At 39.6% G+C, this 23,809-nt stretch overlaps 1 pseudogene; it reads left to right on the top strand.

The window, feature by feature from the left end:
* Window positions 1–17,359: 17,359 nt before the first annotated feature.
* Window positions 17,360–17,897, top strand: LOC127665038 (glucosamine-6-phosphate isomerase 1-like; annotated as a pseudogene).
* The last annotated feature ends 5,912 nt before the right edge of the window (window positions 17,898–23,809 follow it).

Here is a 23,809-nt window from a genome sequence, read left to right as displayed (position 1 = left end):
AGCCAGCCACAATTAAATATTGTCCGTATAAGAGGTGCCTTGGTCAAGGTGTCTGTTCAAAGCAGTAAAACCCTGATTAAAATATTGGAGAACACTACTCAAATGCACATGCACACACACACACACACACACTCCCACACACACACACTCACACACACACATACCCTCATGCATGCACACATACACACCCCATTCATAAAGCACCATTGCATCTATGTAAGTCATTGTCTTAGTTAGAGTTTTACTACTATGAACAGACACCATAACTAAGGCAAGTCTTATATGGACAATATTTAATTGGGACTGACTTACAGGTTCAGAGGTTCAGTTCATTATCATCAAGGCATGATGGTAGCTGCATCCAGGTAGTCATAGTGCAGGAGGAGCTGAGAGTTCTACATCTTCATCTACAGGCCAGTTGGAGACACATGACTCCTATGTGGTCAGGAGGAGGGTCTTAAAGCCCACGCCCACACTGACATACTTCCTCCAACAAGGCCACACCTCTAAATAGTGCTATTCCTAGGGTCAAGTATATTCAAACTACCACAATCATTTTGCTGTTAGGTTGCTAAACAAGCAACTTGCTCTTCCAGGTGGATATTTCTAAAAAGTATTGATACCATTACCATCTACTAATGATGGTAGTGTTGCAATTAAGTTTGTGACACTGTGTGTGTGACCACAATAGGAGAGACTATTGTATGCATATAGAAAGATGCAAGTCAGGCTGATTCTAACAGACAAAGTGCTAAGGCCACACACCTTGAGAATAAAATGGAAAAATTCTCATGGCCAATTGTCACCTCTGTCACCTCTTCATAGTGGATAATCTGCTAAAAGATATTACTGAAGTGTTAAAATGATAAAACACAAGTATAAATGCTTGTCCATTTATAATGTCAAAATTTTGGAGCATTTAAGCAGAACTAAGCTACTAAGACCCATTTTAAAAGATCAAAGCTCTGCAAATACACACACATGATAGCACACAAATGTGTCTTCTTACAGGGTGAGTCCAGAAGCCAAAAACGCACTTTTATAATTGTAAGATCAAATATATTTCTTGGACCAAAACATATTCTGAAAATCGTATGTTGGTTATAAAAACAATCTGTTAGAGAGAAGCAAAAGCAGAAGGAACAACTGCCTTGATATTTCAGAGGTGAACTTATGACAGCCAAAACCCGGAGCAGGAGGATTAAAATGCCTTTAATTTGATCATTCTTTGCCTGCAAAATGCCACAAACATTATTGTTTTTGAAAGCTCTGGAAATATGTCCTGGTGCTTTAAAGCATCCATTCTTCTGAGTACACTGCGGTATTTCTACTCCCTTCTTTCCTATTCCCAGCACTAAAGCACACTGTCTGCTTAAGTCTAGAAGGCACTCACTGCTTGCACTGTCTGCTGAACTCTGGCAGAGATAATGCATCTGGGTTTCCTTAGTGATATTCTGAACACATTTTTGTTCTCTTCCACCCAGAGCACATACTTCTGGTGGAATTCCTGTTGTGTGGGAGGCCAGCTAAACTGCATCCACACACTGGCACTCCCAGATGTGGCCTCGCTGGATTTATTCCAGTCCCTCTGTCTCAGCAGCCAGACATGTGTTGCTGAAGTCTGTTCTTCTGCATTTGAGCCTGACAACCACGGAAGCCTTTGTGCTGTTTATTTATCTGATGGCTGTTGAGCCTCTACCTCTGCCTGACTCTGTCTCTCTGCTTTTCTCTCTGTCTCTTTCTCTGTCACTGTCTCTTTCTCTTTCTCTTTCTCTCTGAGTGTATGTTTCCTTCTTTTATATGCTCTTGATTCCTTCTTTCCTATTAAAATTATAAAAATCATTTGTTTCCAGGGAAAAAGTATGCCGTTTAATGGGAGCCAGGCATGAGGTATGGTGTCTGGGTGTTTGTTTTAGCTACAGGAAGGTCACTACAATTATGACTGCAGGAAGACACCTGCACCATCTGTTTTTGTCAATAAGCCTTTCTAAAGAACACAAAACATAGTCATTTCCCACCAGGATGTATTGTTCTGGACCCTTGAAGAGTGTTGCCTCACCTGGAACATGACTATTTCTTGAAAGAATTTTTTTGCTCTATGACAGTAAGAGTTGGGTGTTTGTGAGGGAAAAAAAAGGAATCATGTCTGAAGTTAAAAGCTTGAATCCCTACTCTGTCTCTCGGCCTCTCTCTCTCTCTGTTTCTCTCTCTTATCTGTACATTGGTGATGACTGGGGAAATGGGACAGCAGGAGCACAATCACAGCCATACAGCCATTGCTGTTCAGACTGATGATTTGAATACCTGAGGGAGATATGAGATGATTGACATATAATACTATAAATGGTACCGGGTATACAACTGAGGGAAAGACATCATTCACAGGAAGTGACCACAAGTCTTTGTCAACTGATTCCCATCATTAGGGAAATATCCAGTGAGTGAAGGTCCAAGGCACTCGGAGTTCGATCAGGCATGACAACTCCCTATTTTTCTGCTATTTACTCTTGTGATGTACACAAATCCAAAGGATACATATCTGTATGCATAAGATATTTTGTTCACAGTTAAGGAAACACTATCTGTATCCTTTTAAATAAGGGAAATTAAGACTACAGCTTAGGAAGAAAAGGAAATACCTTATCTGGCCTCCTGAAAATTCAACAGTTTCATTACCACATCGCACTGTTATCATAGCTATTTTTTTAAAACAGAAAACACAGACTTTTAATAATGTGGATAGGATTGTGAAATCAACAACATCCCAATGTGTGATGAGTGCTGTGTGTAACAGAGGTATCATCTCATTTCTTGACTTTCCATCCTAAGAACAGTCTTTAACTTTAGCTTTCACCCAAAGGATCTCCCTGGTCTTGGAAGAGCAAATATTCTCTCCTGGATTAATTATCTCAGAGGAAACGGTTTTCCTCATTCTCAGTATCCCTAAAGGGGAGCCTATCATGGATAGATTTTCTATGTTAATGAGTCATTTATTTTCTTCTATTTTTCTAAGTCATCTCCATAAACATCGCTTAGTGTGAAGAAATGAGTTATTGTTTATTGTAGAAAAACACATTTTAATTACATGAATTTTTTTCTTTTTGGGTGAGATAAGAAGGAAAGAAGAAAACCATAGCTTGTTTAGTGCAAAACAGAATCTTAGGTTGACTGCCTGAATCAGAACTCTCCCATACTGGCTTAGGAAGGAAGGCTTGTCCTATTCAGTAATCTTCACCAAGTTCGGAGGGTTAGAGGTGACTCAGGCTCCATGAATCTGTTCTGGTCTTATTTAAAGAAAGGCCCCTGAGTCATGTGGAGTTGTGTCAAAATGTGTGCTATGTCATGTTATTTTAAAAAGACAGCTTGGAGAGAGGAAATTGAACTATCTTTTTTTTCCAGTGAACTTTGCCCCTTTGTAGAAGTCATTTCCCACACATCTCACTTTCCTTGCAGTGAGGCTGTGGTGTATTTTTATCATAGATATATCCCTAATGGCTTCATATGTCGAGCTTGCGAAGTGAACTATTTTTCATTAATATTTATCCTCAGCTGCTATTAAATGCATTGCTCACAGCTGAATACATTTACCATCGATCTCCTATCATTCGGATAGCTCATCCATCTGCAGGGTTGGCTAAACACATATATTTGTTATTTTTAACAACAGAAAAAAATTCACAAACCTAAATGAGCTTCAGTTGTCTTAGATAAGAAAGTTTGACAGTGTCAATCTTGTTTGTATTCTGAATTTTGAAGTAAATGTAAAAAAAATTTTAGAAAAGTAAAAAAAAAAAAATTAAATTAAAAAGTATAACTATCCAATGGGCTGCCAGGGGAGGAAAAGGCAGCTTTCTTTAGAGCTGTGATTTGTGGTAGGTTGATCATGCTTCTGTGCATGTCTCCACATACATGTGCATGTGGAAAGCAAAATTCAATTCAGTGGCTTATTTATATTTAAAAGACCGTAACAAGTAAATGAAGTTGCAAGGATGTGTGGATGGATCCAGGAGGCTGACAGGAGGAGTGGGACAGCAGTGATTCCATGTGTATACAATTCTCAAAGAGTAAATTAAAATATTATATAAAAATAAACGTGTAAATTTAAAAAGAATAAAACGTACTTTGATGGGTAAAATGACACTGAGTTATGACAGACTCTAACTTTAGGGTTCATGATCAAGTATGAAGTCTTGAATAAGGACATGCTCAGTTATATGAGGTGTTTTTTTATTATCAATCTACTTTTGCTTTTGAGTGTCTTTCTCTATACAACAGGAAATAGAATATATGTCAACTTCAATTTGGGTAAGTCGCCTCTGGGTTCATGGCTCAGTGCAATCAACCAAACAACCAATTAAAACCATTCCCATCCCCAAAGCTAAAACACTGAGTCAGGAAACCCTATCCCTATGTTCAGTTTGACATGTACTGACTTTTGTTTATTTCAGTCTCAATACAATGCCCTATTTTTGCTGATGAAAACTGGTCAGGCATGCAACAGCTTGGGTGTGAATTACAGTCTACCATAATATGAGAATTGAGTCTAACTACAGATTTCAATGGAAATAAAATAACTGTAGTAGACTTTTAGGGTTAACAGGAATCTTGATTGAACTCCTATTGGTGGGAGCTTCATGTTAGAATGTGGTACTGAAGTCCTGTGACAGAACAGACTGCCTACATTGGGTGGTAGGAAAGGCTGTCAGAAGGCAGGACTCTATATCCATATCTTCACTAAAATTTGCTCATATATTCTAATCCCAAATTCCTGGACCCAACTGGTTCTTAGTCCTTGTGCTAATTTTAATTAAAAAGACTCATTAAACTCTGGAATTCAATGTGGGCTATAATTGGTCTTACCAAAACTGAAGTTTTATTTTCAGAAGTATTTACCCTCTGGCTATGAGATAAGAATGCCTTTCCAAGCAAAATTTGTAAGCTCCTTTTATAGAGCATTTCCTAAGAATTTAGCATCCTGAGTTCATCACTCACATTCTCAAATTCTTCAGCATGATTATAAGGAACAAACAACCTAATCGTTAGCCTCCTTTATGTACAAAATCTGAGCATTTGCTCATCTCCAAATATCCTTTGTCACTCATAGTTGCACCCTAAATAGATGCTAGTAGCAAATCCGAAAAAAAATACACTTTTGTCTTTTAAAATATTTATTTCTATGTATGTATATATTTCAATGATATTTGCAGAGAACAGGATAATACATTTTATGCTGTGGAGCTGGAGTTACAGGAGGTTGTGAGCCACCTAATGTGGATGCTCTGAACTAATATTAGGACCTGGGCAAGAAGAGTAAGAACTTATAACTTATGAGCCACCTCTCCACTCTCTCCACCCTCTCCCCTTTTCCCATCCTCTCAACTACTGTCCATCGTCTTCACCCTCTCCTTCCTTTCCATCCTCTCAACCATCTCCATCCTTTTCATCCTTCCCTTCCCCTCCATCCTCTCTACCTTCTCCATGCTCTCCATCCTCTTTGCTTCATTCTGTGGAGACAGGGTCTTAATATGTTGCCCAGATTTCAACACCTGGATTTTGAGTTTGGGGCTCATTCTAACACTCCTCATACTCAGCTGGATTAAGAATAAAAAGAAACCTAGAGCTGCTGCACCATCTGGGGGTATACCTCACATCAACATCAGCAAGTAAATGTCAAGTAAGAGTCACATTAAAATTTCTCTTTATATTTCTGTGGTATTTCATCATCATTGCAAGATTCTTGAATGGTGAGAAATGTAGCTCATACCCCATGCTCCTAACACCTCAAGAACCCATCTGAATTCTCCCCATGTTATCTGTTGTCTTTCTCAATTTTCCCACTCCTTGTGTTCTTCAGATTTTGCTACCTCGATGCAGAGGAGATTCTTGTTATTCTTCTTGTTTATTTTTAGAGCCCAGCTATGTCGAGTGTTGATTAAATGTCTGAGGAGTTTCTCCTGGGGTTTCTAATTGCTTCAGCAGTGCTTCCTAATGGATATTTTAAGGCATCTAGAAATAGTCTCCAAAAATCTATACTTTTATTAAATCTTAGCAGCCTTTTCATACAGGATTTTCAGTATGGTTTCTATTACATCTCCATAGTCAACAGCATATTTTTAAGGTAGCTTATGTATAACATGTGGCATGAATCTGTTATTAGTTTCATAGGTCAGTGTCTTAAGAGTCCTCTATATTGAATGATACTGTCATTCTCATCCTGTGAGTATCCTTGACTATCTTCTGTTCTCATTTTGTGAGTTCTCACCATATACAGAATAACCTAAGAGAGTAAAAGAAATTCCATAAATAGACTGGATGTATCTTGCATTTTCTTGTCAAGCCCTTCAAGGCTCAGGATTGTGAAAGACAAACATGATAGAAATTGAGGATGAGGAAGTCAAGGCCAGAGCAAGAAAAGAAGCCATAAAAAGAAATCGACACCTGGCCAATACAGATGCAGATACTCAGAGCCAACCATTAGACTGAGCCAGAGTACCACAAAGGAAGAGCTAGGGGAGGAACTGAAGGAGCTGAAGGGGATTGCAACCCCATATGACAAACAATATCAACTAATTGGACCACCCAGATCTCCCAGGGACTAAACCACCAACCAAAGAGTACACATGGAGGGATCCATGGCTTCAGATACATATGTGGCAGAGGATGGCCTTATCTGACACCCTTGGTCCTGTGGAGGCTTGTTGCCCCAGCATAGGGGGTTGTTAGAGCAATTAGTCAGAAGTAGGTGAGCAGATGGAGAAACACCCTCATAGAGGCAAAGGGGAGGAAGAAAAGGGGGGATGGAATTGGAGGGTTGTGGATGGGTAACTGGAAAGGCAGATATCATTTGAAATGCAAATGAATAAAAGGGTTAATAAAAAGAGACAGACAATAGTCTCAAATACTGTCTTCTTCAATTGTGCCGATCTTACTTTGAGATTGAATGAGCAAAAGTTCTGACCCATGAAAGCTCATAAGTTGCCAATACTTCAATACTGTGATACTGCACGGCTGTTTATTCATAATATACACGTACATACAGTGGCATTGGCCTCGCTTCTAATTGCTGGCATTTGGTGACAGGTGAAAATCTCCAGGCATGCTTCTAAGAAGACCATGGCACAGACTGACCTTGCTGACTCATTTTAAAGAGAACTTTGTAAACAGTGGTGACACAATACAGAATCTCTTCTCTGGAGGAGTGCACAAGGATTTAAATGTGTTCACTTAGGGCAAGACCAGCAGCTAAGAGGGTGAAATGAAAACAGACCTCAGCCGAGTGGTGGTGGCACATGCCTTTAATCCTAGTACTTGGGAGGCAGAGGCAGGTGGATTTCTGAGTTCAAGGCCAGCCTGGTCTACAAAGTGAGTTCCAGGACAGCCAGGGCTACACAGAGGAACCCTTTCTCAAAAAAACAAAACAAAAACAACAACAACAAAAAAAAACCTAAACCAAGAAAGAAAGAACGAAAGAAAGAAAGAGAGAAAGAAAGAGAGAAAGAAAGAAAACAGACCTCAGCAGCAAGCAATGGTGAGATATCTGAATGGGCAAAGTCTTTGGCACACATGTGTAAAGACAGGTGGAATCTACAGAACCACATAAAACTGGATGTAGTAGCAAATGCCGTTAGTCCCAACACTTCTACTAGAAAGAGGGGGATCCCCAAGAGTGTATGGACCAGCTAGCCTGGCAAAAGTACTAGTGTCTTACCTGTGAGAACTAGCATGATTTGTTAGTCTCTGATCTACACACACACACACACACACACACACACACACATGCACACACAAACACACACTCAGGAGGAAGGGAGATGAGAGATCAGGAGCACTTTTCTAATAAATTTTTAAGAAACTGATACATTACAAGTCTGTTTTTCCCTAGCAGACCTCCACTCTGCTGCCATCTTTCTGCCTGCCTTCACCAGACTTGCAGATCCTGAACCACACACCCCACCTCCCATCCCTGCACCTACCTTCCCTGCAGCTGCCTAAAGACCCTTAAAAGAGTAAAATCAATAAAATCCAGGGCAATATGACAATTTTAGAGCATAGCTACCCTACTGCAGAAATTTCTGGATATCCTAACATAATCAAAGCATAAGAAAATGGACTTAAAGCCAATCATATAAAGATGATAGCGGTCTTTAAAGAGGAAATGAATAAACCTCTTAAAGAAATACAGCAAAATACAAGCAAACAGGTAGAGGTCTTTAAACAGGAAACAAATACCTTAAAGAAATACAGAAAAATACAATTAGATAGGCAAAGAAAACAAATAATAGTGTTCAAGACCTGAAAATAGAAATAGATCCAATTGAGAAAACACAATCTCAGGGAATCCTGGAGATGGAAAACCTAGAGAATAGAACAGGAACAACAGATGCGAGCATCACCAATAGATTTCTTCAAGAGATGGAAGAGAGATTCTCAGGTACAGAAGATATAATAAAAGAAATTGATTCATCAGTCAAAGAAAGTGATAAAACTACAAATGGTAAATCCTAACACAAAACATCCAGAAACCTGTGATACCATGAAAAGACCTAACCTAAGAATAACAGGATGAGAAGGTAAAGAGTCCCTGCTCTAAGAACCAGAAAATATTTCCAACAAAATTTTAGAAGAAAACTTTTCCAACCAGAGAAACGAGATGCCTATAAACATAACACAAAGTTTACTGAACACCAATTAGATTAGCACAAAAAAGAAAATACTCCTGCCACATAATAATCAAAGCACAAAATATACAGAAGAAGAAAAAATATTAAAAGTGGCAAGAGGCCATGTAACATAAAAAAGGCAGACCTATTATAATTACACACAAATTCTCAACAGAGACTCTCAAAGCTCCAAAAAGAAGGGACTGGACAGATACTGTGTAACCTCTAAGAAACAGCAAATGCCAGCCTAGACTACTATACCCAGAAAAACTCTCAATCACCTTAGATGGAGTAAACAAGACAAATCCAAATTTAAGCAATATCTAACCAGAAATGCAGCCCTACAGAAAACATTAGGAGGAAAACTCAAACACAAGGAGGAAAACTCCATCCAAAACACAGGAAATAAACAACTACATACTGGCACAAACAAAGGAAGCACACACACACACACACACACACACACACACACTGCCAGAAACACACACACCCACACATAGTAACATCACCAAACTAAAAATAATCAAAATAACCAGAAGTAACAATCTCTGGTCATTAATATCTCTCAATATTAATGGAATCAACTCCCCAATAAGACACAGGCTAATAGAATGAATGCAAAAATAGTTTCTATTATTTGCCTGTATACACCTAACATAACTTAGCAATAAAGATGCACATTACATCAGAATAAAAGTTTTTCAAGTAAACAGACCCAGGAAGAAAGCTGAAGTAGCAATTCCAGAATTTAATAAAATAGGCTTTCAACTGAAATTAATCAAAAGAAACAGAAAAGGGCACTTCATATTTATCAAAAGAAAAATCTACCAAGATGCTATATCAATTCTGAACATCTATTCCTGAAATACAAGGGCACCTACATTTGTAAGAGAAACATTGCTTAAGCTTAAATTGCACATAGAAACCCACACATTAATAATGGGGTTCAACACCCCATTCTCACCAACTGACAAATTGGAAAGGACTAAATTAAACATTTCTGTTTCTGCATAATATGATAGCATACATAAGCTGCTGTTTCTACATAATATGATAGTATACATAAGTGACCCCTAAAATTCTACAGAGGAATTCCCACAGCTGATAAACCACTTCAGCAAAGATGTTGGATAAATAATTATCTCACGTTGGATAAATAAATCAGTAGCCTTCTCTTATACAAATAACAAATAGACCAAGAAAGGAATTAAGGAAACAACATCCTTCATAATCTCTATGAATAATATAACATATATTGGTATGAAATCTTTATATGACAAGAACTTCAAAATGCTGAAGAAAAAATTTGAGGAAGATATCAGAAGATGGAAAGATCTCCCATGTTCATGGATCAGTAGGATTAACATTGTGAAAATGGCTATCTTATCAAAAGTAAATAACAGTTTCAAGGCAATTTCCACAAAATTGCAGTACAATTCCTTCCAGACTTTGACAGAGCAATTCTCAATTTCATATGGGATAACTAAAAACTCAGAACCACTAAAACAACTCTGAACAATGAAGAACTTGTACCACAATGCAGTAGTCATAAATGTTATATGGTATTGGTATAGGAACAGACAGGTTGATCAATGAAATTGAATTGAATACCCAAAAATAAACCACAGACCTATGGACACTTGATTTTTGACAAAGAAATATCAAGTAGAACATCTCAGCACAAAACTGGATATAATAAATCTAATAGAATAAAAAGCAGAGAAAAACCTTAAACTCCTCTGTACAGGAGATAACTTCCTGAATAGAATAGCAATGGCTCAGGCTCTAAGATCAACAATCAATAAGTGGGGACCTCATGAAACTGAAAACCTTCTCTAAAGCAAAGGACACTGTCAATAGGGCAAACTGGAAACCTACAGATTGGGAAAGGATCTTCACCATCCCACATTTGACACAACACTAATATCCACAATTTATAAACAACTCAGGAAGTTAGACATCAACAATAGAGCTAAACAGAATTCTCAACAGAGGAATCTCAAATGGCAGAGAAGTACTTAAAGAAATGTTCAGAGTTCTTAGTCATCAGGAAAATGCAAATCAAAACAACTCTGAGATTCCATTTTATACCTGTCAGAATGGCTAAGATCAAAAAAACTCTAGTGATATAGCACATGGTGGCTAGGATGTGGAGCAAAGGGAACACTCCTCCATTGCTGTTGGAAGTGCAAACTTGTTCAATCACTTTGGAAATCATTTTGGCATTTTCTAAGAAGATTGGGAATAATTATAACTCAAGACCTAGCTATACTCCTCCTGGGCATATGCTCAAAGGATTCCTTACTATACAATAGGGACAGTTGCTCAATTATTTTCATAGCAGCTTTATTCATAATAGTCAGGAACTGGAACCAACCTAGATGTCCATTAACTGAAGAATGGGTAAAGAAAATGTGGTACATCTAAGAGAATGGAATAATATTCAGCTATTAAAAACAAAGACATCATGCATTTTGCAGGCCAGTTGATGGTACTAGAAAATATTATCCTGAGTGAACTAACTTCACTCCTGTAGCCAGGCAGGAACCGCAGTGGAGCAATAGGGACACCAACCTATCCACAATACTTTTGACCCCAAATCTATCCTGTCTACCAGGAGATGGACCAGAGACTGAGGGATTGGACAACCAATAATTGGCCCAACTTGAGACACATCCCATGATCAAGCACCAATCCCTAATGCTATTTAATAGTACTCTGTTATGCTTGCATACAGGAGTCTAGCAAGACTCTGAGAGGACCTAAAAGACATGCATGACATAGACTCACATTTAAGTGGATACTAGCCATAAAACACAGAATATCCACACTACATTCCATAGACTCAAGTAAGCTAAACAAGAAGGAAAGCCCAAGTGAGGATATTTGGATCTGTCTTAGAAGGGGGAGTAAAACAGTCATAAGAGGCAGATGTAGGGAACAAAGAGGGTGGGATAGGGGATGGGGAACAGAATTGAGGAGGTTCAGGATCAGGTGTGGGGAGAGACAGGAAAGATGGCTAGATGGACATGGGGATAAATGGAAATCTGCAGCTGGTGGTGGTAAGGAGGTCAGGGGCATCTCCAGGAGGAGACAGAGAGTTTGAATAGGGCAGATGCCCAAGAATCAGTGGGGTTGACTTTAGCTGTGACTCATATTGAACATGAAGCAGCCACCCCCTGTAGCCAGGCAGGAACCCCAGTGGAGCAATAGGGACACCAACCTATCCACAATACTTTTGACCCCAAATCTATCCTGTCTACCAGGAGATGGACCAGAGACTGAGGGATTGGACAACCAATAATTGGCCCAACTTGAGACACATCCCATGATCAAGCACCAATCCCTAATGCTATTTAATAGTACTCTGTTATGCTTGCATACAGGAGTCTAGCAAGACTCTGAGAGGATCTACCCAGCAGCAGACTCAGAGGAATGTAGAGACCCACAGCCAAAGACTGGATGGAGCTTGGGATGCTTTATGGAAGAGTTGAAGGAAGGATTTCAGGCCCTGAAGGAGATAGGAACTGCACAGGAAGACCATCAGAGTGAACTAACCTGGGCCCTTAAGGCTCTCAGAGACTAAACCAACAAGGAACATACAAGGGTTGGACCTAGGCCTCCTGCACATCTGCAGCACAAGTGCTGCTTTGTCTTCATGTTGATCCTGAACAACTGGAATGGGGCCTATCCCCCAAACTGTTACCTGTCTGTGGGATATGTTCTTCAAGCTAGGCCTCTTTGTCAGACCTCAGTGAGAGAGGATGCACCTAACCCTACAGAGACTTGATGGGCCAGAATGGTGGGATACACAGAGGAGCTCTCCACCTTATCTCAGAGGAGATAGGAATGGGGGATGGAGGAATGGATTGTGGTAGGAGATGACTGGGAGTTGGGGCAGTAATCAGGATATAAAGTGAATAATAATAATGATGATGATGATGATGATGATGATGATGATGATAAAGAAATTGATACCTTAAAGTAAAGAGTGTGTCTCCAAAACATTTATGATTTTTGGTATTCATCATCTTTATCATCTAGTTGAGAGTGTGTCTCCCTATGTCTGTCAGCTTCCATTTTCTTTGGCTATTTACATGAATTAAATGTGTTTATGTCTATCTGCCATTATGTAAGTATAGTTAAGTACATCATATTCAGATATTCAAGGAATAGAATCTGTTAATTAATTTAAGAATTATCTAAACTCTTTTCCTTTCAGTTTGGATATGAATAGTTTTTCCCAAAGTTAAGTGTTCCCAATTGTTGGCACTATAGGGAAATGATGGAAATTATGAGATGGGGCATGGTGAAAGGATACAGACAATGAGATGTTATGGTTTGATTTGTAAATGTTTTCCAAGTGCTTGTGTGTTGAAGGCTTAGTCTTCAATGAAGAGTGTTCAGAAACAGTCTTTAGGAGATGTATCATGGTAGTTCTAGTCTCATGTAGTAAGTGATCAATTTCTGGTGTTCAGCTGTTTCCTTGCCATGTACTCACAGGATAACATACTACTGATCCTCATGCCAAGGCAAGAGATCTATGAAATCATGGAACAACACTTAGGAAACTGAACTACAATAAACCTTTTCTCTTTTGAAGCTGGTTTCATTTCACTTTGGTTTGGTTTGGTTTTGACAATAATGGGAATACAATCAACACCCTTTTAATATTAAATTTAGATCAGGTAATGGAAAGGTTAAAGTTTTTAAGGGAACACTGTGATATTCATTAAATCAGCCTCTCATATCTTTTCTGGGATCTCTAGCAAAGAAAAAGGCAATGAACAGGGCCTATAGTTCCTCCAACTGGTTCATGGCTCCTTGCATGCTATGCAATTTTTTCTTCTTGTTTGATTTCTAATTCCCTTTTGTTTATTTACTTGTTTTGAATCTGGTGAATTTTTGACTCAATGGTTTTCCTGATCACTGTTAGTGCCCTTTTGCCAGTGTTTCACCCTAAGTCAAACTCTGTTTAATGCTCAGCCTGACAACTCAACTCAGTAGACCTGATGGTTTTGCAAGCTCCATATTCTCTTTTGTTGTTGTTATCATTGTTGCTTATTTGGTTGGTTTGGTTTCTTGTTCTTGTCTTGTTTTGTTTTGTTTTTTTAACCCTACTAAGCAAAGATTTTTTTATATTCTTATCACAATACTGAAGAATCAAGGATATCTCAGGAAAGATTACCCCAAAATTAGCCTGACTCAAGTAACGCTTACTATAATGGCATTACCTATGAGAAAAAGTGTGCAGCAACTCTGTTAGTCTTCTGAGGAAGAGACAAGTGAAAGTCCCTTTCCTTTTAACCTCATGTTCCAATTCATTCTTACATCAAAGGCAATTAGAAAATCTGTCATCAATTTTCTCCTTCCAGCTTCATCTCTGTTCAAATAGCTGTGTTTGTAGTTGTCCATTTCTTTCTCTCCAGCTTCTCTGTCATATCATGTCTTCTTTCTTCTTCAGATGGTTTCTGCTCTCATTCTGTCCTCGGGGTGTAATTGTTGAACATGTCCAGGATAACATTTTATCTATAATATGTTGGAAAATATATCTCAACTACATTGTTTGTGAAACTAAGATATAACTCCCACGTCCGATCTAGTTACTTTAATTGTCAATTTGACACAGTCTATAGTCACCTGGGTATGTAATCTCAGTTGGGGGATTGCCCAGATCAAATAACAGTGGGCATGTCTGTGAGGAATGAATTGTAAACTAATACAGGGGATCACAGTCTACTCTGGGTAGCACCATTCACTGAGAAGGCGGTGGTGAGCTCTTTAAGAAAGGTAAAGAAATGTGGATCTGAAAATCATCTAGCAAGAAGCACTCTTCCATGGTTTCTGTTTCAAGTTTCTGCCTTGACTTCTCTTAATGATGGACCAAAAAATCAAGTCCTTCTCTGCCCTAAGTTGTTTTTTAGTGATAGTATTTTATCACAGCAACAGAGAACAAACTACAACCTTACTTGTCCACTCATCTGCCCCAACAGATAAAAATCATAGACTCACCAAGACTTACTTGGCTTACGTTACATACAATTATGCTTCCATTTTCTCACTGTCTTCCCATTCTTTATTTCACTTTTCTATGATTTTCTATTCCCTTAACTCTACAAGTCAATCCCACTCTAAACTCACCTATAATTTCCCTGTCAGCAATTAATTTGGCATTGACCACCATCTTACTTACCCACTTAAGAGAACTTACCACTACTGGTCAGGTCTCACCCAACGCTGATTGATTTCTCTAGTCACTGTATTATATCATGACTTGGCTTTCTCAGTCTGCTTTTCAGCTTTATGTAGGAACATGGATTTCTTCTACTTTGAAGTCACATAAGGCTAAGTCACCTTCTTTATTCTGTTCTAGTCATGCAACACATTTCAATTGTCCTCTAAATCTCTGATCATCTAGACCAATAGCCCAAATACTCCTTTGAGAGTGGAAAATCCCTATCTTCCTATATACCTACAGTCTCCTTAGGTGGATTATATGGTAGATCATTTCAATGGTTGTGTTTTCTTGCATCAAGGCATCTATTATCTATTACTTTCATATTCATTGTATTAATAATAGGTCTGCGATATCTTCTTTGTGGGCAAGGGATATGTTTTAATGTGTTCAATGATTTAAGTTTGATCCTTGCAATCCATTCTTAAGGTAAAGAAGGTTATGTTCTGATATTCATATATATCCTGTGGCATATATGTGTCTCTTACCAAAATATCAACATATTTTAAAACATGCAAACATCTCTATGCTGTAGCATAATTGTTGTTTAACTCCCAAATCTATTAAAAAACAAAATGATAGACTATTTCATATATGTTAGCATAATTGTTACAAAAATAAATAAACAGAAAACATCAAAATAAGCCATTCCTTTGTGACTCTGGTCTGTAATTTCAGCATTTGAGAAAATGAGGAAGTAACATTACCGTGACCTGGCAAAATCACTGTCAGTTATAGTAATGAATCCAGCCTTTACTCCAGAGTGAGACCCTGGCAAAATCACTGTCAGTTATAGTAATGAATCCAGCCTTTACTCCAGAGTGAGACCCTGTCACAAAACAAAAAGACAACCAATCAATCAACCAACCAACTAAGCCAAAACAAAACAAAACACAAACAACTACCATAACCAACAAAACTCCAGCAAAATCTTAAATTAAAATCTGGAAAATAAATGAGTTATCTGAGTATGGTGTGTAAAATAGTACACATATCGGTTTCTTTTTAAATTATTAGAATCAATAACAGCAAAGACGAACACACATTCTAAAACAGTCTGCTTTAGTTTCCTTGAGGTAGTATTCAAAAGAAGAGTGGCTGAATCTTAAATCATCTCGAGTATAAACTGTTTTACAAACTTTCTCACTATCTTCATATTATCTTCATCATTACATCCACAAGAATGTTAAACAAAATATCCAAATTCTTCCTTCTTTGCAATGCCTGGGTCTGGAGAGTTAGCTGCAGGAAGACTTCGCCCTTCTGAAATTCTCCTAGGATGGGTCTGAAATTAACAGGCTGGGAACAGAATCCACTGGGAACAGAAGAAGCTCAGGAATATAAATTATGAGCTACATAAGCCAGGCTTTATGAAACCAGAAAAGAGCAATGACCCCATAATTATACCTACAGGAACTCTGCCTAGGACATACTCCCCCAACTTTTTTTTGTTAACATCTCCTCCTCTGGCTGAGTGATGCTTGCATTGGGAGTCATGACTTGTTCTGATCCTTGGGCAGGCTTCCTTCATATAGCACCATGGATATTTTTCATCCTAGGCATGCAGTATATTTCAGTCATAGCTAACTTGGGACAGTTCTGCAAAACTCTATTGAACTCCATCATTCTTTGTGTCCAGAGAATTATTCCCACTGCATAGGATAATTCTAGGGAAAGAAAAGATTTTAAACAATAATATTTTTTAAATAGTCAAATAAATATGAATGCATGATTTTCAGTAAAATCAAAATTGGGACCATCAATTTTCTGGTTGATGATCCTGAATGTCTTTTCAGAATAGTGGAAAAGCTCTAAAATATAAGTTGTTCTATTAGCACCATGTGGTCACATGAGAATTTGCTAAATTTTTTAGTCCTCTTTTAGTAGCTTAAAATACGAAATGAGTTCACAGAGGTGGAATAGTTTCAGGCAATTGAAGGCCAAGATTAAACTGCTTCGTATTTCCCCTCTGAGAAGAAGTCATTTATCTTCAGTGGAGCCATCAGAATTCTGAACAAAAAAAAAAATAAAAAATGTGAATTTATGAAATAGGGCTCACTTTCTGAAATGCTCTTCCAAGTGAATCATGCAGTCTGTATTTTTTATTTGAACTATTCTGATGCAATTTTGCTCCCTAGATTCAATGTACATTTGGGCCAGTTCTTCATTTGAACATAGGAAACTAGAAGGCTACTTGAGTGGACAGACGCTAAAACACCCCTGAGTGTTCCTTGTTAGATATATGGCTTCTCATCGTCACACACTTTGCAAAAAAGTGGAAGATTCCATAGCATTAAAGATCCATTGGATTATTTCTTTGGATATGCCTGATAGGCAACTAAAAAGTGAAAAGAAAGCATAAGAAACGCCCTGTTAGGCAGCCGTGGGAAGACTGCGAGTCAGTAGATGATGTTCATTATGCTGGAACACTATTCCCAGGCCAGTGAGTGAGTGACCAACTCACATTTTGGATGGGAATGCAGTTGACCTGCAGCCAAGTTTGACGCCTTTCAGGAGAAGATCCAGGCTGAACTTCTTGTTAGAGGCATTGGCCCTGATGGACACATTGCCTTCAACGAGCCAGGCTCCAGTCTGGTGTTCAGGACCCGTGTGAAAATGCTGGCCATGGACACCATTCTGGCCAACACTAGATTCTTGGATGGTGATCTTGCCAAGGTGCCCACCATGGCCCTGACAGTGGGTGTTGGCACTGTCATGGATGCTAGAAAGGTGATGATCCTCATCACAGGTGCTCACAAGGTCTTCCTTCTGTACAAAGCCATCAAAGAGGGCATGAACCTCTTCTGGTGTCTGCTTTCCAGCAGCATCCCCGCACCATATTTGTGTGTGACAAGGATGCTACCTTGGAACTAAAAGTGAAGCTAGTCAAGGATTTCCAAGGTTTAATGCTTATTCATAAGAAGTTGGTAGACCCCCTGTACAGTAGCAAGGAGAAGAAAATTCAGAAAAGTCAATCTGCTAAGAAGCCGTACGGTGACTAGCCTGTGCTGGGACGTGGTATTCAGTACCTCAGAGAGACAGGCAGGTCTTTCCGGAAAGTGTCTGTAGGAGAGTAGAATCACTTTTCAGCCCAATATGGCTGCTGCAGATCCTTGGCTCGGCACATACAGGTTAAGGAGTTTTGCTATGGAGAACATTGCTTATTATAATTTTCTCCTTTTTCAGTACTGGGGGCTGAACCTGTGACCTTGCACATGCCAAGGAGGTGCTCTGCTCCTGTGCACATGGGTGGCATTCTCCCATCAAAAAGTCCCGTCTGTATATGTGCTTTTTCCTGAGTGGGCAGGGATTAAGTCTTGTGCACTTTGGACATAGACTTTCTGGAGTCTTGAAAGCCCCTCTTCTGCCAGCCTTCCCACTGGGAATTTTTATTTTAAAGAATACACTTCTAGAACTTGAATTATGCACAAGGAAACAGCCTTTCCTGCCAGAACCGAGTACCTGGGAGAGAAGCCTGTTTCTTGTTCCTACTGTGTTGATTGACTTTCCTGTTGTTAATAGCTAGCCTTTCTGTAAATGGGCTTTCTGGGTAGGATTGGGAATGTGGAGCTAAGATGGCTTTCAGATAAACTCAAAGCTTTCGAAGGCCAGCCATGTCCTGTTCTCTCTCAAAATTCCAACAAAAGAAAGGTGAAAAGCCCTCCTGTCTGAGCTCTGTTTTCCTCAACAGATTCTTACACACTCCCTTATAAGGAGATCCACTCGGGACATGAACATGGCTGTGATTTCAGTGTTTTTCCCCAAGGTGGGGAGCTGGCATCTGCACATGCGCTGTGCTCCCCTGTCTCCTCAGCTGAGTGCCAAGATTATACACACTACTGCTCTCCTCTCTTAAACCGCCCTGCCATCCCCGCCCCTCAGGTCTACAAGGTACCCTCTGTTCTTAGAGCATCAGAACTAAACCCTTCACCACCTGTCCCCCAGGCTCCTCCCAGGCTCCTCCCAGGCTCCTCCCAGGCTCCTCCCAGGCTCCTCCCAGGCTCCTCCCAGGCTCCTCCCAGGCTCCTCCCAGGCTCCTCCCAGGCTCCTCCCAGGCTCCTCTGCTTGGCCTCTCTTTATTCTCCGCCTCTGTGGAGTGGTCACTGCCTCCTTTTCCACCCTTGTGCCTGTGTGAAGCTAGAGCTGCCCATTTCCAGGAGAAGTCTTTCAGATCCTGGCCCAGGCCCCTCCAGAAGTCCTGAGTTTGGTACCAGCATTTGTTTGTAGCTTTTATATGTGACTGTGCTGTCATTCTGGGTTAAGCTGATGGATCAATGGACTTGTTAACAATGTGGTATTTTCTATTAAATTTAGTATTTAAAAAAAAGAAAGAAAGAAATTCCCCGTTAGAAGTAATCACCTTTGGCACAGCGACATCTTTTATAGTAACTATTATCAAACAAGGTGTTTTTTGTTTGTTTGTTTGTTTGTTTGTTTGTTTTGTTGTGTTGTGTTTTGTTCTTATCCTCCTGAAACCCATAACAGGGACTACACTTAGTATTGTTTGGATAAGTTTGTTTATTCTAAGGGTTTCCTAGTAACCACGAGATAGAAAAATCTACTAAATATCCTAAAGTGTCTAGAACATGCCCTGAAAAGTAGTTCCTGAGCCCAAATCCAACAACAGGATGGTGAATAAAGAAACCTGGCCTTCACACTGATCAGTTGTCTGCATTGTGGCTAAAGACCAAATCCATCTTACAACCTGCCTTTCGCTTGATTTAGAGCCATGTCTCCACGATTCCTTCCACCTAGGAGACAAGAATACATCCATCTTGTCCAGTTCAAGGCTGGGTCCTTTGTGGCCCATCAGTGTCATTTGCTTGGCTTGGTCATTATAAATACAGGTACTGTATTTGCGTAGAGCTGTTTGCACATGGTTGGGCAGTTTACTACCAAAGGAAGGTGACCCTTGATGTGTCTCTGTGGCTGCTGTTTAGGTTTATGGTTTCCATCTCTCCTCCCCTCCAGAGGGGCAGGCAGCTGCAATGACCACAGAGTGGAAATATTTCCCTGTGATTAGATCTAGGATGGGGCCTGGCGTGGCTTACTCCAGTGGTACAGTTGAGAGAGATAGCTACACGCCCCAAGTTTCCTTTTTCTGAAGCTGTAGACAATTAACGGTTAATGTTTCTAAAACAATTGACTGTCTGCCTTTGCCTAGCCTTTGTGATATCAGACGGAGAATGATACACACAGAAATTGTAATAAGTCTATTATTTTGTGAGCCCTGACCCTTAGTTTTGAATCCACCAAGGTGCTGCTTGGAACTCCTGAAGAAGGATGTCACTGCCAGCTTCTCCTCACACTTGGAAGATGATCCATGCAACATCCTCCTATTATTCTTTCTTTTTGTCTTACTTCTTTTAACAAAGGAAAACATCTCTTAAAACTCACTTCATACCAAGATTTTTCTTACCCTCGAACTGTAGTGCTTAGAAACATAGAGATTAAATGCTAGAAAACTTCAAGTTTTAATGGTATACTGAAGTCACACTCCACTAATTCCTCACATCCTACCCCATGTCTTCTACTGTGGCAAACAGGCAAATATTGGCCTCTATAAATCAAAATTCAAATCACACTGTATATTTATATCTATACCTTAAACATACAGGCTGCCTATGACATACAATTACTGTGACCCACCTGCACAACTTCTTCACTCTTGTCTTTAATCTCACTGACACTGGGCTTGCTGTGGATTTTCAAGAGAGCAGAGACTGGTACATGTGTTTTAGTTTGTGTAGCATGCATGGTGATTACTTCTGAAAAAACCTATCATGCTCTGTGTCCTCCCTCCTAAGTGATTATCACTTGGCGCTCCTGCTCAGGAGTAGATGACACTTGCAAACAGCCTTCACCTGGTCTCTTCTTTTGCCGGGCTTAAGCATTGATAGGGCCAATGTACTCTCCATAGGCCCATATGTTTCTGTCATACACATTAGCATTCCTTTAGGTCAGAGTTCTGGTTAGTTTCTGGTAACTTGATGTAAATCTAAGCATTTCAATGAAGAGTGTATTTTAGGCAAGAAGCTGCCTCTATCAGATTGGCCTGAGGTGTGTTTGTGGGGCATTTTCTTGATCACTAATTAATGTTAGGAGGATGTAGGCTACTGTGACCATTATCAAGCTTAGGTAAGTGTGCCTGGGGCCTGGAAGAAATGCTGCTCAGCAATCCAGGAAATCAAGCCAAGAAACAATGTCTTGCACCCTCATTTTCTTTTTCAGCTCCTGCCTTGGGTTCCTGCTTTGGCTTCCCTCAATGATGGTCAAGCCAGGTGAACCCTTTTTACTGGGCATTTCCTTTTGAGAGGAGGAATGCTTCCTGTTTGTCAATTCAACTCCTGACTAGTTTATAGATTATGCTAGAAGTTATAATAAATTGGCACCAACATTTTAGTTGGGGTAATGCAGTAAAGACTTCTTTCTTTCTCATTATAAGGCCCAGATAGCATCCCTGGTTATCAGGGAGTTATTTCTGTGAGGTGAAACAGGGACCTCTTTTTGTTCCTAAAGGATCTATTTGCCTTTCATCTACTTAGTATTAGTAAAATCGGTAAAGAAATGGAAATATATGGATGATTCTGTAAACCTCTGGCCAAAAGCCAAATTTTGTAAAACTGTAGCCAAGTGACAAATGTCACGTGGTTTCAGCCCCATGACCACCTCTTCTGTCACAAGAGGCAGGTGATATATGAGTGACAAAAAAGAAAGGAACATGACTGCTCTTAGGTATGGTATAGGAAGAGGTTTATTATCATTTCAGTGTGTCTGGTTTTACATGGAGGTCCTTGATCCACTTGGAGTTGAGTTTAGAACAAAGACATAAGAATGGATCAATTCTCATTCTTCTGCATGCTGACCTCCAGTTGAACCAGCACCATTTGTTGAAAGGGCTATCTTTTTTCCACTGGATGTTTTCTGCTCCTTTGTCAAAGATCAAGTGACCATAGGTGTGTGGACCCATTTCTGTGTCTTCAATTCTATTCCATTGGTCGGTCCACTTGCCTGTCACTGTGCCAAAACCATGCAGTTTTTAACACTATTGCTCTGTAGTATTGCTTGAGGTCTGGGATACTGATTCCCCCAGAAGTTCTTTTACTGTTGAGAATAGTTTTAGCTGTCCGGGGTTTTTTATTATTCCAGATGAATTTAAGAATTGCTTTTTCTAACTCTGTGAAGAACTGAGTTGGGATTTTGATGGGAATTGCATTGAATCTGTAGATTGCTTTTGGCAAGATGGCCATTTTAACTATATTAATCCTGCCAATCCATGAGCATGGAAGATTTTTCTCTCTTCTGAGGTCTTCTTCGATTTCCTTCTTCACAGTCTTGAAGTTCTTGTCATATAGATCTTTCACTTGTTTGGTTAGAGTCACACCAAGATACTTTATATTGTTTGTGGCTATTGTGAAGGGTGTCATTTCCCTAACTTCTTTCTCAGCCTGCTTATCCTTTGAGTATAGGAAGGCAACTGATTTGCTTGCGTTGATTTTATAACCAGCCACTTTGCTAAAGTTGTTTATCAGCTGTAGGAGTTCTCTGGTGGAGGTTTTTGGGTCACTTAAGTAAACTACATGTCATCTGCAAATAGTGATAATTTGACTTCTTCCTTTCCAATTTGTATCCCCTTGACCTCCTTATGTTGTCTAATTGCTCTAGCTAGAACTATTAAAAAATGGGGTACAGATCTAAACAAAGAATTTTCACCTGAAGAAATTTGGATGGCCGAGAAGCACCTTAAGAAATGCTCAACATCATTAGTTGTTAGGGAAATGCAAATCAAAACAACCCTGAGATTTCCCCTCACACCAGTCAGAATGGCTAAGGTTAAAAACTCAGGAGACAGCAGGTGTTCGCAAGGATGTGGAGAAAGAGGAACACTCCTCCACTGTTGGTGGGGTTGTAAGATGGTACAACCACTTTGAAAATCAGTCTGGCGGTTCCTCAGAAAACTGGACATGACACTTCCAGAGGACCCTGCTATACCTACCTCTCCTGGGCATATACCCAAAGGATTCCCCGGCATGCAATAAAGACACATGCTCCATTGTGTTCATAGCAGCCTTATTTATAATAGCCAGAAGCTGGAAGGAACCCAGATACCCCTCAATGGAGGAATGGATACAGAAAATGTGGTATATTTACATAATGGAATACTACTCAGCAATTAAAAACAAGGAATTCACGAAATTTTTAGGCAAATGATTGGATCTGGAAAATATCATCCTAAGTGAGGTAACCCAATCACAAAAGAATACACATGGAATGCAATCTCTGATAAGTGGATATTAATTAGCCCAGAAGCTTTGAATACCCAAGGCACAATTAACATAACAAATGACTCCCATGAAGAAGTAAGGAGAGGATCCTGATCCTGGAAAGGCTTGATCTAGCATCGGAGGGGAATATAAGGACAGAGAAAAAGGAGGGAGGTGATTGGAGAATGGGTAGAGAGAAGAAGGTTTATGGGACATATGGGGAGGGGGGAACTGGGAAAGGGGAAATCATTTGGAATGTAAACAAAATATAGAAAATAAAAATATAATAATAATAATAATAAGAAGAAGAAGAAGAAGAGTAAGAAGAAAGTCATTTTGTGAAGTTTGGTGCAGAAACAAAAAAAAAAGAAGTTTATTATAGATAAATGTGAGATCATAGCCACAGTGGACATGCTCCATGTGGGTGGAGGAGGGCGGGACCGGAGCAGTGAGCAGGAGAACAGGATGCAGCAGCCAGGAACCCAAAGGCACAAAGAGAGTGGGCAACTAAAACTATGGATTATGTAGGGAAGAGCAGCCTAGCCCTCTGGGACGGATAACGCAGGCCTAACATCATAGTAGTAAGTGGGTATGTGTAAAAAAGTGAGACAAACTCCAGCTTTTATTTTTAAATCACTTTCTATTGGTGC

This window comes from Apodemus sylvaticus, chromosome 14 (genome assembly GCF_947179515.1).
Source record: "Apodemus sylvaticus chromosome 14, mApoSyl1.1, whole genome shotgun sequence".
NCBI lineage: Eukaryota > Metazoa > Chordata > Mammalia > Rodentia > Muridae > Apodemus > Apodemus sylvaticus.
Note: the sequence above shows the minus strand (reverse complement) of the source record. Positions and strands in the feature narration are given on the sequence as shown.